At 42.1% G+C, this 14,471-nt stretch overlaps 1 long non-coding RNA gene across 3 annotated transcripts in view; it reads right to left on the bottom strand.

Annotated features, from left to right (window-relative positions):
• Window positions 1-14,471, bottom strand: part of LOC311629143 — a 164,009-nt gene that overhangs the window by 64,277 nt on the left and 85,261 nt on the right. For all 3 annotated transcript variants that reach the window (XR_014796157.1, XR_014796158.1, XR_014796159.1), the window contains 2 exons: window positions 9,747-9,796; window positions 4,369-4,447 (listed from right to left, as the gene is read on the bottom strand). This is a non-coding gene — a long non-coding RNA (uncharacterized lncRNA). The remainder of the gene's footprint in view (window positions 1-4,368; window positions 4,448-9,746; window positions 9,797-14,471) is intronic.

Here is a 14,471-nt window from a genome sequence, read left to right as displayed (position 1 = left end):
TTAAAGTGTCACTAATTAATCGTTATCAAAACTGGGTCAGCACAGAACAAAAATTGAAACACCCTCCTGAACAGCGAACACTTAAAATTCTGCTTAAAATTCTGTCAACAGAAAGCGTAATAGCCTTTCTTTTAAATCAGTTGTATGACTTCCTCCTACCCGTTTTAAAAAAGAGGATGTCTCATCAGGCCAAGGCCTGGCATTTCAAGTGCCCACGGGAGAAAGTGGCCGAGGGAAGCTGTCCTGGGTCACCCGGCAGCAGCACGTGGGTCAGGGAAAAGCTCCAATGTTCTCTCCTCAACTGCCCCTCAGAATAAACAACGTGCTCAAAAGTGTAATACTTTAAATAATTTAAAAAGAAAAAAAACTGTGGGAAAAAATAAGTAGCAAACTTTATGTCCTAACACCCTCACACATACAAGGAAAACAGTGAGCTGTCATTTCAAAAGCCATGCTCAACCATATTCTTATTCTCAGAATCCTCTGAATTCTCCAAATATCCATTTTAATTTATTAGTGAATATAACTACGGGAAGAGCACGAGTGGTACTTAGATGATTTTGAGCTGTCATCTCCAGGCACCAAGCACGGTGAGGAGAATGAGGATAAGTAGTCCTCCGGTGCCTGGGATAATCCCCAAATGTCTCTCTGTTGCCGATGTAGGACCAGAACTACTTCTGTTCAAAAATGGTGCTGTTATGACAGCTAGAAGCCTGGCCATTCCTCAAAAACGTATTTCACTCACAATGTGTCTGCAATTCTGTATCTGGAGCTCATCACACTTAGTGTAACTATTGTTTCATAAAATAGTTTCATTTAAGTGTGTGTGTTGCATGTACTTTATCATGCTATAGAGCATAATCCTTTCCCTGAATCCCAGGAAAGAAATTGGTTTATTGGGAAAGAAGATTAAAGAGCATGTTTGAAATGAGGTGGGAGGATCTTGTGTGGGTTTAATTTCATTGGCCTTATCTTGGAAACGAATCACAAAGATGCATTTAGCATTACTAATCAACAATTCTAAAGGTAACATGCACGTCATTATTCACTCATACAACCAGTATAATGTCTATTCTCTCTACATAGAAGTTACGGAGAGATTAACATTTTTTAAAAATCAAATAGGGTCATAGGGTATAATAATAGCTAACACATACTGAGTGTGCCTGATGGAATTCCAAGCCCTTTACGGGTCAGTGAGTCATTTGATCCTCTCAGTGACCCCATAAAGGTAAGTACTAATATTATCCCTGTTTTACAGATGAAGAATCTAAGAAATTAAGTCAGTTGCCTAAGAGGCAGAGACAAGCATCTGACTGTATGAAGTCTGAACCCAGAGCCTTCCCTCTTAATGGATCGGTTAGCACCACAATCACTCATCACTGAGAGGAAGACATGACTCTGGGAAGGAGAAAGGGGGGAACAGACACACAAGGGAGACTGGAACCCCAAAGGCAAACTGATGCTATGGACACCACCAGGCTTGCTGTCTCCCCTAATTCCTCCCGGGGGCAGAGTGCAGTCTTCCCAGAGACAGCTAGCTCCTGACACTTCGGTGCCCTGGACACGCTGAACAAATTTCCCAGCAAATCAGACCAAACACCACCTCTTTCTTCTCTCCCTAGAAAATGGGTAAGAATGTGGTTGAGTGGGCCCCTAATTTTCAGTAATGAATCTAACTCTTAGCTGTTTATTTATTATATCATTTATTTATTTATTCTGTCCATCGATAGATGAATGGATAAAGAAGATGTGGTAATATAAACACAATGGAACATTACTCAGCAATAAAAAAGGAAGAGGCCCTGCCATTTGTGACAACTCTGATGGACCTGGAGAGCATGTGCTAAGTGAAATAGATCAAAGACAAACACTAAATTATTTCACTTATATGTGAGATAAAATAATAAAAAATAGAAACAGACCCATAAACATAGAGAACGAGCTGATGGTTGCCAAAGGGGAGGGTGATGGTCGAAATTTAAAAGGAAGCAAGCAAACAAATATTAAAAGAATCATTCTCAGGTGCTGGTACTTAAACTTTCCTATTAGCCAATCATGTCAGACACGTCTCCCACGTCTTATCTCCACAAACCAGTGACTCCGGGAGCCACGGGATTCCTGCCAGCCTGGGTGACACAGAGCTCGTAGGGGGACCTCTTTCTTTGCACCCACTTGTGTTACTCTCCTCGTTGGTTATAAATAGGATCCAAAGAAATCACAGGTCAAATATACACTGTGACAAGTGTACTGTCATGTTTTAGAAAAACCTGAAAGAGTCATATGCCAAAGATAACCTGCCCACCCTTGTCCGCAGGTTATGTAGTAAGCCCCACAGACAGGGCCCATTCGAATAATAAATAAGAATAACACTAATTTTGGTAGCACGGTCACCTTTCCCAGCTCCCAGGCCCACGAGTGAGACCCTAGCACGGCGCTATTTAAACACGAAGTCAGCACTGTGATTCCACACACTGAAAGGAGAAGGAAGTGCTATTCCTCCTCTCACATATATCATCTGAATTAAAACAGCCAGCGCAATGAATCCTGGAACCAAAGGGAAATGGTATTTATGTCTTCATCTGACCACCACAACTTATGGCCACATAGTTTGAAACTTTTCGCATGAAAATCACCTTGTGGCCCAACAAACATACTATCTTTCTAATGTTAAAAAATTAATGTATAATGACAAATTGTACATTTTGTTTTGGAAAATTAAATTATTAGAATACTTCAGGATTCTTCAAAGTACAATGAAATATTCAGATAACAGACAAAATTGGAGATTTAAGTATATTTGTGACAAATATTTGACCATACTTGGCTTGTATATACATTCTCCATGTTACCTGCTAAAACCAAGGCAATGGTTCAACACACATTTTAAAAAATACATCTAAGTCCTAGCTGGTTTAGCTCAGTGGATAGAGCATTAGCCTGCATACTAAAGGGTCCCGCGGGGTTTGATTGTGGCCAAGGGCACATACCAGGTTGTGGGCTTGATCCCCAGTAGGGGGTGTGCAGGAGGCATCTGATCAATGATTCTCTCTCAACATTGATGTTTCTATCTCATCTCTCCCTTACTCTCTGAAATAAAAAATAAAAAAAATTTAAATACATATAAGGTAGAGTGCTGTCAAAACAACATGATCACTGAATGATCACTGTGTACATGCCAGTGTCAATGTCATACCAGAAGCCAGAAAAACAATTCTACCATTTATCACTATCGTAACTTTTAGTGGGTTTTTTTTTGTTGTTGTTTTTTTCACCCTAGGTTACTTCTTTTCCGGGTCAGATGAAACTTTACTTCTATTTCTACCAGGTATTCATTATGTCTGTCTGCCCCAATACCTTTCACATAGGTCAGGGGGTACATTTTTGGCATTTTTTTTTTTTTTTTTTTTTTGCTTTTTTTTAAATGGTGATTCACATATGCACCAACCTAGCTGGTCAGTTTCTAAGAAACATGCGGCTTTTGGGAGAAAGAACAGTAATGCCTGCACTTGACAACTATGACACTCTTCACTGGTGGTATTACCGGTACATACTGGGGCTTTTCTTGGCGGTGATGCTCATTTTCCTGCCCCATTTACCCCGTTTCGTTAACTACATTTGCAACCAAGAGCATTCATTTTCAAGACAGAGGTTCATATGAGAGTTGTAGCTGGTTGTGGGAAGTGGGTTTTTAAAAATTGGGCGCTACATGACTGATGGGGCAGGGATAGGGGAGTCAAATGGGAAACTGGCCTCAGCAGGCACAGGGCACTAATAGTCTAAGTTCATGGCCAACACTAAAACTGCTTCTCTCCCAGTAACAAAACCAACCTTCTAAACAAGATAATTTTATTTACTGAGGCAATCTGTCAGAGGCCTCTCAAATACGGGAATTAGGGGTGCTCTTTGCTGGGCTGAACAGGGGTACCCACAGCTGCACAACTACTGTTAGAAAAGGAAGTGGCTCAGATTTGAAAAGTGTACTGTAAAACTGTCATTGTCATTGAGACAGGTTTTTTTCCCCGTCTGTGCACGTGGCAGGCTGTCCCCCAGAGAGGGGGCGGGGAAAACCATGCCCAGGTATGAGTAGGCCCGCCTTCCACTACCGTTTGCTAAGACACACATTTCCAAGTAGTGTGTTAAAAACAAACAAACAAAAATAAATAAAAAACAAAAACAGATAAAAACCTGAAGTTTAATATTCATTTCTGAACATTACTAAAAGTGGGGGGAACACTTTCACACTGCATATGTATATCAAATCATCATGTGGTACACTTCAAATATTTTGCAACATTATCTGCCAATTATACTTCAATGACGCCGAAAGTCATGAAAACATCCAGTTGAATAATAAGTACTCTTTACCTGTTGCTGTCGGTTGTGCCTCTTGAAGGCTCTGACCTTCTGCAAGTCCCATCGGCTCTCAGAAACCCAGTCTCCTTATCTGTAAATTGAAAAGGTTAAAGTAAATGTCCGCTAACCTTCCTTTTAATTCCAAATTCAAATGCTGACATTTAAATTATTCTGTGACTTATTTTCCCCTTCAAATATCTTTGATCTGAACCCTACACTAATTTCACACATGGGAGGGTGAGGGAGCGGGGAGATAGGAGAGCTTGTCAAGACAGATTAAAGCTTTAACTGTCTGCTTAGCCCTGGATATTCACCGTTTTAAGAATGGGCAAATGTAACGAACTCCCTGTGTATTAATTCTGGCAATATTGGCACCAGATTTTAAATGACAGAAACATTCCTCTTTCACAAATATGTATCGGGTCACTTCCCAGTCCATTCACTGCAAGCAGCTGTGCCCTCCTGAGAACAACCCAAAGCCAGAAGTAAACAAGAAAGTCAGTCACTGCGAAGGAGACCTTTAGGTTGCCCGTGCTTCTGCTCCTTCCCACTGAGGTGGCGCACTGAAAACCAATTATACAAATACATTTCTTTGCCCCTTGAATCAGAAGTGCTGGATATAATTTCTTCCAATTATTGACGTAGACATACCCAGAATACTGAAATCCTCTGGAATCTATCTGCCTAAATGGTCTGTTTCCTACTGCAATAGCAAGATATATTGTGTGCAACTGGAAATGCCAGATACTCAGGAAGTGTCTTCAGATAGTCAGGTTGGGGTACACATATTTTAAAAGGGAATGCTACTTTCAATGTGTTTTTAAAAATATATGTATTATATCATTCTGTGCCTGAGGACTAAACAGTAGACTGTAAATTGAAAATATTTACTTAAAAACCATAAAGATCAAGATTATTAAAGTAATAATCCAAACCTAGGGAAATATTAGTTGTTTTTATATTCTATTATAACCTGCTCTCTTTTAATAAGCAGAATTTTCCTTGTGTGGCAATCATAGGTAATCAACAATGTAGACCAAAAGACCATTTCTAAGCTTTAAATGTTGAGACAATGTAATTCAGAACCAACTAGCGCTTGGCTCTGTTGAGGCTACAGCCATCGCTGATTCCCACGAGGAGTTAGATTCTGCATTCCTTGCGCCCTGAGCTCAGCTTTCTCCTATCTTATACCTCACACCCTGCACCCAATGCTCAGCACTCGGGACACAATAGATGCTATTCACGTCATTGTTTTTTCTGCCGCTCAAACTATTACAAAAATAGAGACAGGTCCAAACAAATCCATACCTAACACAACTAAAAGGATGCACTGAGAGTGACATGGAGTATTTTTGTACACGGCAACAGCAGTAGCAGTTACGGACAGAGTGCTTCAATGAACCGAGCATTTGTTTACCTTATTTCATGACAACAATACTTAGACTTTAGGACTGTTCAGCACTGAAGCTCAGAACTAGCAACCCATAACACACTTACTATTTCAAATCTTGTCTACTGTCATACCATTTTACTCACACTTTTAAAAGAAGAGTCTGGCTACCTGCTGTTACTTCTCACACCTTTTGTTATCAATCCAAGTGGCTTGATGAAAGGAGTAATAGTTTCTATTTTCACTTCAGTTTCCCCTCTTGGAAAATGGCCAGAAAAAAATTGGACATGTATGAAATACTTTTAACATGTTGTTGTTCTTACTTGGGGTTATTAAACTCAAACACAGTATTTTATGTTACCAAATACTGTTTAGATTTCTGCTCCAATGTGCCCCCTCTTGAACCACTCATAATATCCTTTTCAGTTCTGCCCTCCTCTGATTTGGTACAGTCTTGTCTTATGATACTTCGTTCATCTTTTTAAATGAAGGGAGGAAAAGACAAATACTGATGGATTTACTTGGCAAGGGCTAGGATTTAGCTTCCTCTCCCATATTCTCCCAAAGCTGTGCCTAGAGGGACTGCCACACACATTCTAATGTTTTTCTAATGGCTTTCAGGCATATACAGTAGCCTAGGAGTAAACAGGACAAAAAATTGTGAAGATACAACCTGAATGCCAGTAGGAAATGTCTCATTTACTGTCTATAAAACCTTAGAAATATTCTTCAAAGACAGATGGGTATTAGTTTAGTTTTTCTTTAAAAGAACCATTTAGCCCTAGCCAGTTTGGCTCAGTGGATAGAACGTGAGCCCATGCACTGAAAGGTTCGGGTTTTATTCTGGTCAAGGGCACATACCTCAACTGCAGGCTTAATCCCTGGCCCTGTGCAGGAGGCAACCAGTCAATGTCTCTCTCACATCCGTGTTTCTCTCTCCCCCACCCTCCTTTCCATCCCCTCTGAAAATCAATGGAAAAATACCCTCTAATGAGGATTAACTTAAATAAATAGAACAATTTTGCACATTATAATATTGTTTTGTTGTATGCACTGAGTAATCTTAAATGTATAAAACTATGTTCCTTGCTAAATAAACTTGCCTCTGAAATCAATGAAGATTTTGCTAAAATAAGCATTGTATAAAAGTCACTATGATATTTTAATTAGGGCTTCAAAATAAATAAACAATAGATTTTAGATTCTTGTTTTCTTCAGCACTAAACTTGTAAGTAGAACCAAATGTAATGCTCATATAACACACCTGTAACACACTTAAGTTCTTAACTTACCTTGGAAGAAAGAATTATTATAATTTTCATAAGTGTTCAATGGATCCTGGTTTGTTGGATGCCGCATTATAAGAACACACAAAGGGCCCTGACTGGCGTTCTCAGTGGTTAGTGTCATCCTGCACACCCACCTGGGTTATAGGTTCCATCCCCACCCAGTCTTTGTGAGGCAACCAACTGATGTCTCTCTTTCCCCCCTCCCCCCACCTCCCTCTAAAAATCAATGGGAAAAGTATCTTGGGTGAGGATTAACCAAAGAAAGAACACACAAAGATAAGAAATCCAATTTCACTATGAAACCCTTTCCCCCACAGCTGCTTAAAGGGTGATAAGGTATGACTACATTTCAGTCCATTGAATGTTGAGCTGGAAATGCTAAAAATTCTTGAGGAGATAAGGTGAGTGACTTCAATGCATTGCAATATCCAAGCTCACCTGCACACTATGAAAGTGTAAGGCCCCAAAATGGACAATATGATTGACTTCAAGATAGAAAAATAATGCAACACTGCATGTGGGCCAGCAGGTGTCTCTCTGAAGCCCATGACACCAACCAAAACACAAGGTATAGAAGATACCCTCCCATTACTGAGAGTCTGTGACCGCTGGACCAGTAAGGGCATGAGTTGTGAGATCAGACTATAAGATTAGTTATGTGACCCCTGGACCAGTAAGGGCATGAGTTGTGAGATCAGACTATAAGATTAGTTATGTTTCTGAGAAATTAGTTATGTTTCTGAGAATATGCAGAATCCAAACAAATAAAGGAATTAGTGAAAAATAAGTGTGTTACTTTTTTGAATATTATTTAACATGCAAGATATAATAGAACAGAGAGATCTATTTCATTCAAAATGGTAAATAAAATGATTCCTGGATAATAGGAGAGAAATGTCAAATGTCAAACAGAAAAGGTGTTGAGGAATGAATGGCATGTGATAAAATAGAAACAGAAACTTAATTAGAAAAGGGGAAAGCCTGAGCATTAGAATTAAGTTAAGGCAAGTCTGAGGGGATTTTTAGGCATAAGAGAGACTTGCACACATTACTACTGAATATGGAGAGGAGGTCAAAAAAACATGTGCCCACCCTGCCATAGCATGAAAATACTGCAAGGTTATCGAAGTACAACTGTCTAGTAGGTTCTGAAACCTATTTTGAGTTGCATTAAAAAGAAGAGAGGACAGTCATGGGGGTATAAAGTACAGCATAAGGAATACAGTCAATAATATAACAACTATGAATGGTGTCAGATAGGTACTAGACTTTTCGGGGCGATCACGTCATAAGTTATATAAATGTCTAATCACTATGCTATACACCTGAAACTAATATAATGTTGTATAGCAACTGTGATAGAAAAATTTAAAAAATATTTTTAAAAAGAAGAGAGAAAAAAGAAAAAGTGATAGAACACAATAGACTAGAAAATTATATCACAACTCACATATAGTAGGGGTATTATTAGGGAAACCATACATCCACATGTATCAACATGTGCACTGGGTCCTGATGTAACACGGATTCTTCCTGTGGGCACCAATAAACAGGTTTGAAGGCCACTGACACACACCTCTCTCAAGCTAATAATGTCATCAGTAATGCCACCAGGAAGAAAAGTGACTTCCAAAAATCTCAGAAGAAAAACATGGCAAAACAGAAGAGGACGGTATTTAAAATGAATTCGGCATAGTGTGAAACAGAAGTCAGGGGAAGGAAGATACAATCTGAATGCCAGTAGGAAATGTCCAACTCTGTGAAATCAGACTCTGGGCCCCAGCCCCCATCTGGTGTCTTTTCCCAACTCAGAGCACAGCGTGCTCATGTGATGAGAAAGAGCCCGGAGACGGAAGAGTTAAAGAGCAGAGGGAAGATGGGACAGTGGTGAGCATCACTCTGGTCTGAAGACCCAAGTCTCCCACAGGGAGGTAAAAAAGGCAGGAGCTGGTGCTGGTGCTGGTGCAGATCCACAGATGGGGACAGTGAGGAGAGAGGTGACAGGTTCGACTCTGCAATCTTAACACCAAGCACAGAACTTGGCACATAATACGACCCTTATAACTGTCTGGTGAACGTGCCAGTGGGTCTCAGCAACACCAACAATTACATGACATGAAGTCAGGGCCAGGCAGGGTCCGGAGTTTAAAACTTCTCATTCCCAGTGATCACTGCTCTCACCAGAGAAGGTGAGGTTGTCCTGTATGTCGTCCTCTCTAGCTTACTCTCCAGAAGCCATTTCAGCGGCCGTCTGCACACTGAGCCATTTCCCCAAATCATAAAGAACTATCACTTCAAGAATTTTAAAGAAACTTGTTGGTTTCAAAATTGCAGTGGATCTAACACTTATACGGTCATCTTGAATGAGTGCTCAGAAGCAAAACCAAGGGAGTTCATGGGCTCATGGTGCCCCAAGATCAAGACATTCCGTTTCTCAGGCCCCTGTGACAAACAGGCCCCACAGAGGGCAGGCCTGAACTAACCAACCGTGTTCACAACTTCTTTAAGTGCAAAGGGTTCATTTTTGTTGGATAGTTTTTAGTTTATAGGAACCACTGACTGGTTTCTTTTGGGCTCAGGTATATTTAATAATTAGTAACAGCAAATACTTTTACAGTATTATGTGCCAGGTACTCTCTGAGGACTTTACAAATAGTTAACTCACAAAAATTTGACAAAATGCATACACATCCCCTGCTAACTTCGGTTACCTGTTCAGTTTATTCCATTCCATTAAATGTATGTTTCTTCCATTTTTCTCCTGCAAAAGATGAGAAAAACACTGTTAGTGAGTATTCACAAATGCATAATGCATTTCATATCACTGTTTGTTATCTTCTGAACTTGAGAGTACCAACAGGGCTTCATGAAACGTCAGCCAATTAGTTCGGCTGCCTACCTTGACTCAGTCCCTAAACAGAACATTAAGACAGTATCATTATATGTAGAGATAACAGGATATTTGAAAAACAAATACCTCATAGTCTCTAAAGAAATCAACACACATAATAAAAAGCTAGATGCACAGAGAACCAAGCTATATAATAAAAGCCTATACAACCATTACGGTGGAATGAACAGAACAACCGGTCACTATGATGTGCACTGACCACCAGGAGGCAGATGCTCAGTACAGGAGCTGCCCCCTGGTGGTCAGTGAGCTCCCACAGGGGGAGTGCAGCTCAGCCAGAAGCCAGGCTCATAGCTGGCGAATGCAGTGGCAGTGGTGGGAGCTTCTCCTGCCTCCGAGGCAGCACTTAGGAGCAATGAACAGGCAGGCGGTAAGGAGAAGGGGTCCCAGACTGTGAGAGGGATGTTTTGACTGCTAGGAGTGGGTCTAAGCCAGCGGGCAGACATTCCCCGAGGGGTCCTAGACTGCGAGAAGACATAGGCTGGGCTGAGGGACCCACCCCTCTCCCATGCCCCAGTGCACGAATTTCGTGTACTGGGCCTCTAGTCTAAAACAATAAAAGCGAAATGTGCTAATTAGACTGGATGACCTTCCGGAAGAAGCCAGCAGCTGGAGGAAAGCCAGTCCTGGCAGCCAGGGAAAGGAAGGCCTACTTTTACCCGAATTTAGTGCACCTGGCCTCTAGTTTATAATAAGATTCTCCTTGATTCTGAATCCTTCTGCATTTAATTTGCCTTTTCAAACTACACGCCCTCTGAAGATCTTTAGGTGGGCAGCACCTTTATCCACTGGGTGAAGTAATTGCTGTTCTAAAATAGAAACATTTGGTGGCTGTAGCTATTATAGAGTCACTTAAAATTTTTATAAAGGATCATGGAAAAGCATCATTAAAGGGAAAATGTTGCCTAGGAAAGACAGCTTGTTCAGAAAGTCTCTACCAGGTGACATCGAAGAATTCCTGATGTCTACATTCTGTGCCTCAACTCTGCTGGTTCCAAAAGTGATCAGATCCAAAACTCACTGTTCCAGAAATGGTCATGTTTATTAATACTGCCTCATGCCAACAGAGCTCACAACAAACTGACCCACACAGAAAGCCATGGGGCCTATGTGCTCATTTACAAGGAAACATGTAATTGTCAGACAGCCTGGTCATTAGCTCCACCCAGCTTGACTAATGTATTCACATTTCTCTAGTCAACAAAAATACTAAAATCCCAGGTGTAGGCACCTCATTGGCAAGTCAAAGATCAAGCCAAATTAGCAGAAGACTGTTCAGTGAGCCCATCAGAGCCATCACAAGCTGGATGCTAATGTCTTCCGACATTCTCTCCAGACCACCTGCCACCATCCTCCTGGACAAACACAAAACAACTCTAGCAGTTTTCCCAGCTTCCACTCTCCCTCCCTTCCTCAACATGCCCAGAGCAAACATTCAAACACAGAAATCAGACCAAAACCCCTGTAATGCTCTGGGTCAGTCTTGTGATAAATACCCAGCAGTGAATGCCAGGCCTTGCTCTGGCCCTGCTCACCTCTCCAGCCCCTCCATGCACTCCTCTCCCCATCATCTCACTCTTCAGTCACTCTGGTCTCCTTCTACCCCCTGGAATGCACAAGATCCCTCCACACCTCGGAGACGGAGCACACCTCCGTGTCCTCTGCCCAGAAGTGAACGCACACACTCTGCCCCTTCCCTCCAGAGTACACGCACGCCTAGTAACCTGCAGGCCCAAGCTCCAATGCCACAGGGGCTCACGGCTAGGACAAAGCTCCTACAGTCCCTTCATCTTCTCCTTTGCAGCACCTGCCACAGTTTATAATCCCACATTTCTGTGGTTATTTAATCTACATTTCTCTCTCTCTCACACTAGACCATCAGAGGCTCCATGAGAGTGGACACTGCTCATTCTGTTAGCAAGCTGCAGAGGAGTGGAGATTCAAGAGACAGCTTATTGCATGAGTGATGTCTCTGGGCTAGGAGAATCTGGCGCATCTATCACCACGACGGGGTAATTCCGCCAGGCGAACCACATGGCTCCCCTGCGTGGGCTCCATCCTCCGCAATGTGCCCTCCCGCGCCTGGGGTGCCAGAAATTAAATGAGCACCATCTACCTTCCCTTCCGAAACCTTTGTTTTCTAGGCTTCCATGGCCGACATAAATCTTGCTATACTAAAAGAGAAATAGAGCACAAAGTTCAAGATGCATTTGGATAGCAACCCTGTGGAGAGTCTTGTGGCAGGGGGTTACTAAGAAACACTATAAACAAAAGGGAAAACATAGTCGCAGCCAAAGGAAGTCCTTGATGAGACAACACTGGCAAACAAAGACACACGCATGCCGGCGCACCCAAAGCAGTAGTCCTCGGAGGAGGGGCCCCGGGGGCCGAGCTGCTGTGGGATGCTGCCACAGAGGAGGGGTTGACAATGGGAAAGTGTGAAGATCCCTGAAGGAGGCACCTCCCCCCGTCCCCAGGCCTAGCTCTGCATGTTTGGCACACAGGAGACCTGCCGTGTACCAACTGTGTCCTCCCATTTGCCTTACAAGTCAACAATTAGTTGGCATTCCCTAACTTACTATGTAGACTGTTTTAAATGGCTCCCAGCTGTGGTTAATATTTTAAAGATGTTTTCCTGACATTTCAGTCCTTTTGTGCAACGAGGATGAGAATGAAACTGGTACGAAGAAGCCCCACAGTGCTTTTAGCTCTAAATTCGTATCTAGTCATGGGATTGACGAGGGCCGGCTACATTCATTCATCCAACCAATAGTGTGCGCCTTGAATAAGCCAGCCATTGTTCTAAGGGCAGGGACACACACTCAGAGGTAATGTCTTAGAGAAGATAGACAATGAAAAAATATATATATATGTACACACACATATTTTATTGATTTTTTACAGAGAGGAAGGGAGAGGGATAGAGAGTTAGAAACATCAATGAGCTGCCTGCCTCCTGCACACCCTCTACTGGGGATGTGCCCACAACCAAGGTACATGCCCTTGACTAGAATCAAACCTGGGACCTTTCTACCCCTTGGAATGCACAAGATCCTGAACACATCAGAGATGGTGCACACCTCCGTTTCCTCTGTGATCCCAGGTAGGGCAAAACACTGAGCCAAACCTGTTAGGGCTGAACATATATTAAGTACAATATAAGATATGTCAGGTGTGTGAGTGGAAGAGGGTGTTAAATTTTAAATAGGGTGGTCGAGGAAAGCCTCACTGAGAAACTGGCCCATGAGCACAGACCTGAAGGAAGTTTGGGGGTGAGTCATGTAGTTATCGTCAGATGGTTCCAGACTGACAGATCAGGAAGTGCCAAGGCCCTGAGGCAGAAGTGTGGCCTGTCTGACTGGGCAGGCAGCGGGATTCCCGGCATTAATAGGCCTTTGGCTTTTATTCCGAGAGCCGCCGAACACAACGGAGATGTTTTGGGCAGAGGAACATATGATCTGGCTGCTGTGCTGAGACAAGACTAAACATAAGGCCAGGGAGAAACAGCAAGACCAGGTACTGGGCCACCGAACAATCCAGGCATAAGATTGCAGTGGCTCGAACTAGAGTGTAGCAGAGCCTCTAAAAGTTAATGGAGGCTTCATGGAACTTGAAGAAAATGCCCTCATAGTCTTAATCCTTTTACCACTACTAGTAAAAGATATTGTTGTTTTTAATTGTCACTCTTAAAGAAGAAAATCTAGTGAATTTTTATCTACTATAGAGTAATAGCTGATCACCACAGATCATGGGAAAGATCAAACGGACCCAAAAATCTTTGCATCACATTAGAAAAAAAATGAACATGTAAGAACTTGTGCTAATGGTTAAGTAATACTTGTTATGATATATTATATTAGCACTTTTCGTTTACTCTGAAAATAAAAGGCTTCCCTGGGTAAGAAGAAACATCATCCTATATGTGTGACATTGATACTTAACGACTCCTTTAACAAAAGGTTTTCCACCTGAAGGTCTACTGATGTACAACAGGATAAACCCAGAGGCGTTCCTATTCAAACAGCTCCCGGTCAGTCCGGCCTGGCCCTCGCCTCGGTCAGCAGTGCGGTCAGCAGTGCCAGTCGGGGCTGAGCCCAGAAGATTCCTTCTGGCACATCGCTGAGGAAGCAACGCTTTTCTGCACAGATCCCTTTCCTTGAAAAAGCCCACGAGGGTAGTAACACAATGTCAAGTGAAAAAGGGACATGATGGAAGTCTAAAGAAGAAATTAAAGTGCCCTCTTTATTCCCTGCTCTATGGCTAATGGGGGAGAGGAGAGGAAATGGACAGACCTGGAGGTATTATGCTAAGTGAAGTCAGTCAGACAGAGACAGACAAATAGTATATGACTTCACTTATATGTGGAATCTAAACAAACAAACAAACCAGAAATAAATGTATAAATACAGAGAACAAATTGGTGCTTACCAGACGGGAGAAGGCTGAGAGGATAGAAAGAGGTAAAGGGACTTAGGGGTATATGACCTATGAAAACAGCCGCAGGGCTGTAAAGTGTGGCAAATGG

This window comes from Pipistrellus hanaki (genome assembly GCF_964339955.1).
Source record: "Pipistrellus hanaki genome assembly, chromosome: 10".
Taxonomy (NCBI): Eukaryota; Metazoa; Chordata; class Mammalia; order Chiroptera; family Vespertilionidae; genus Pipistrellus; species Pipistrellus hanaki.
This window is presented reverse-complemented; position numbering and strand designations above follow the sequence as displayed.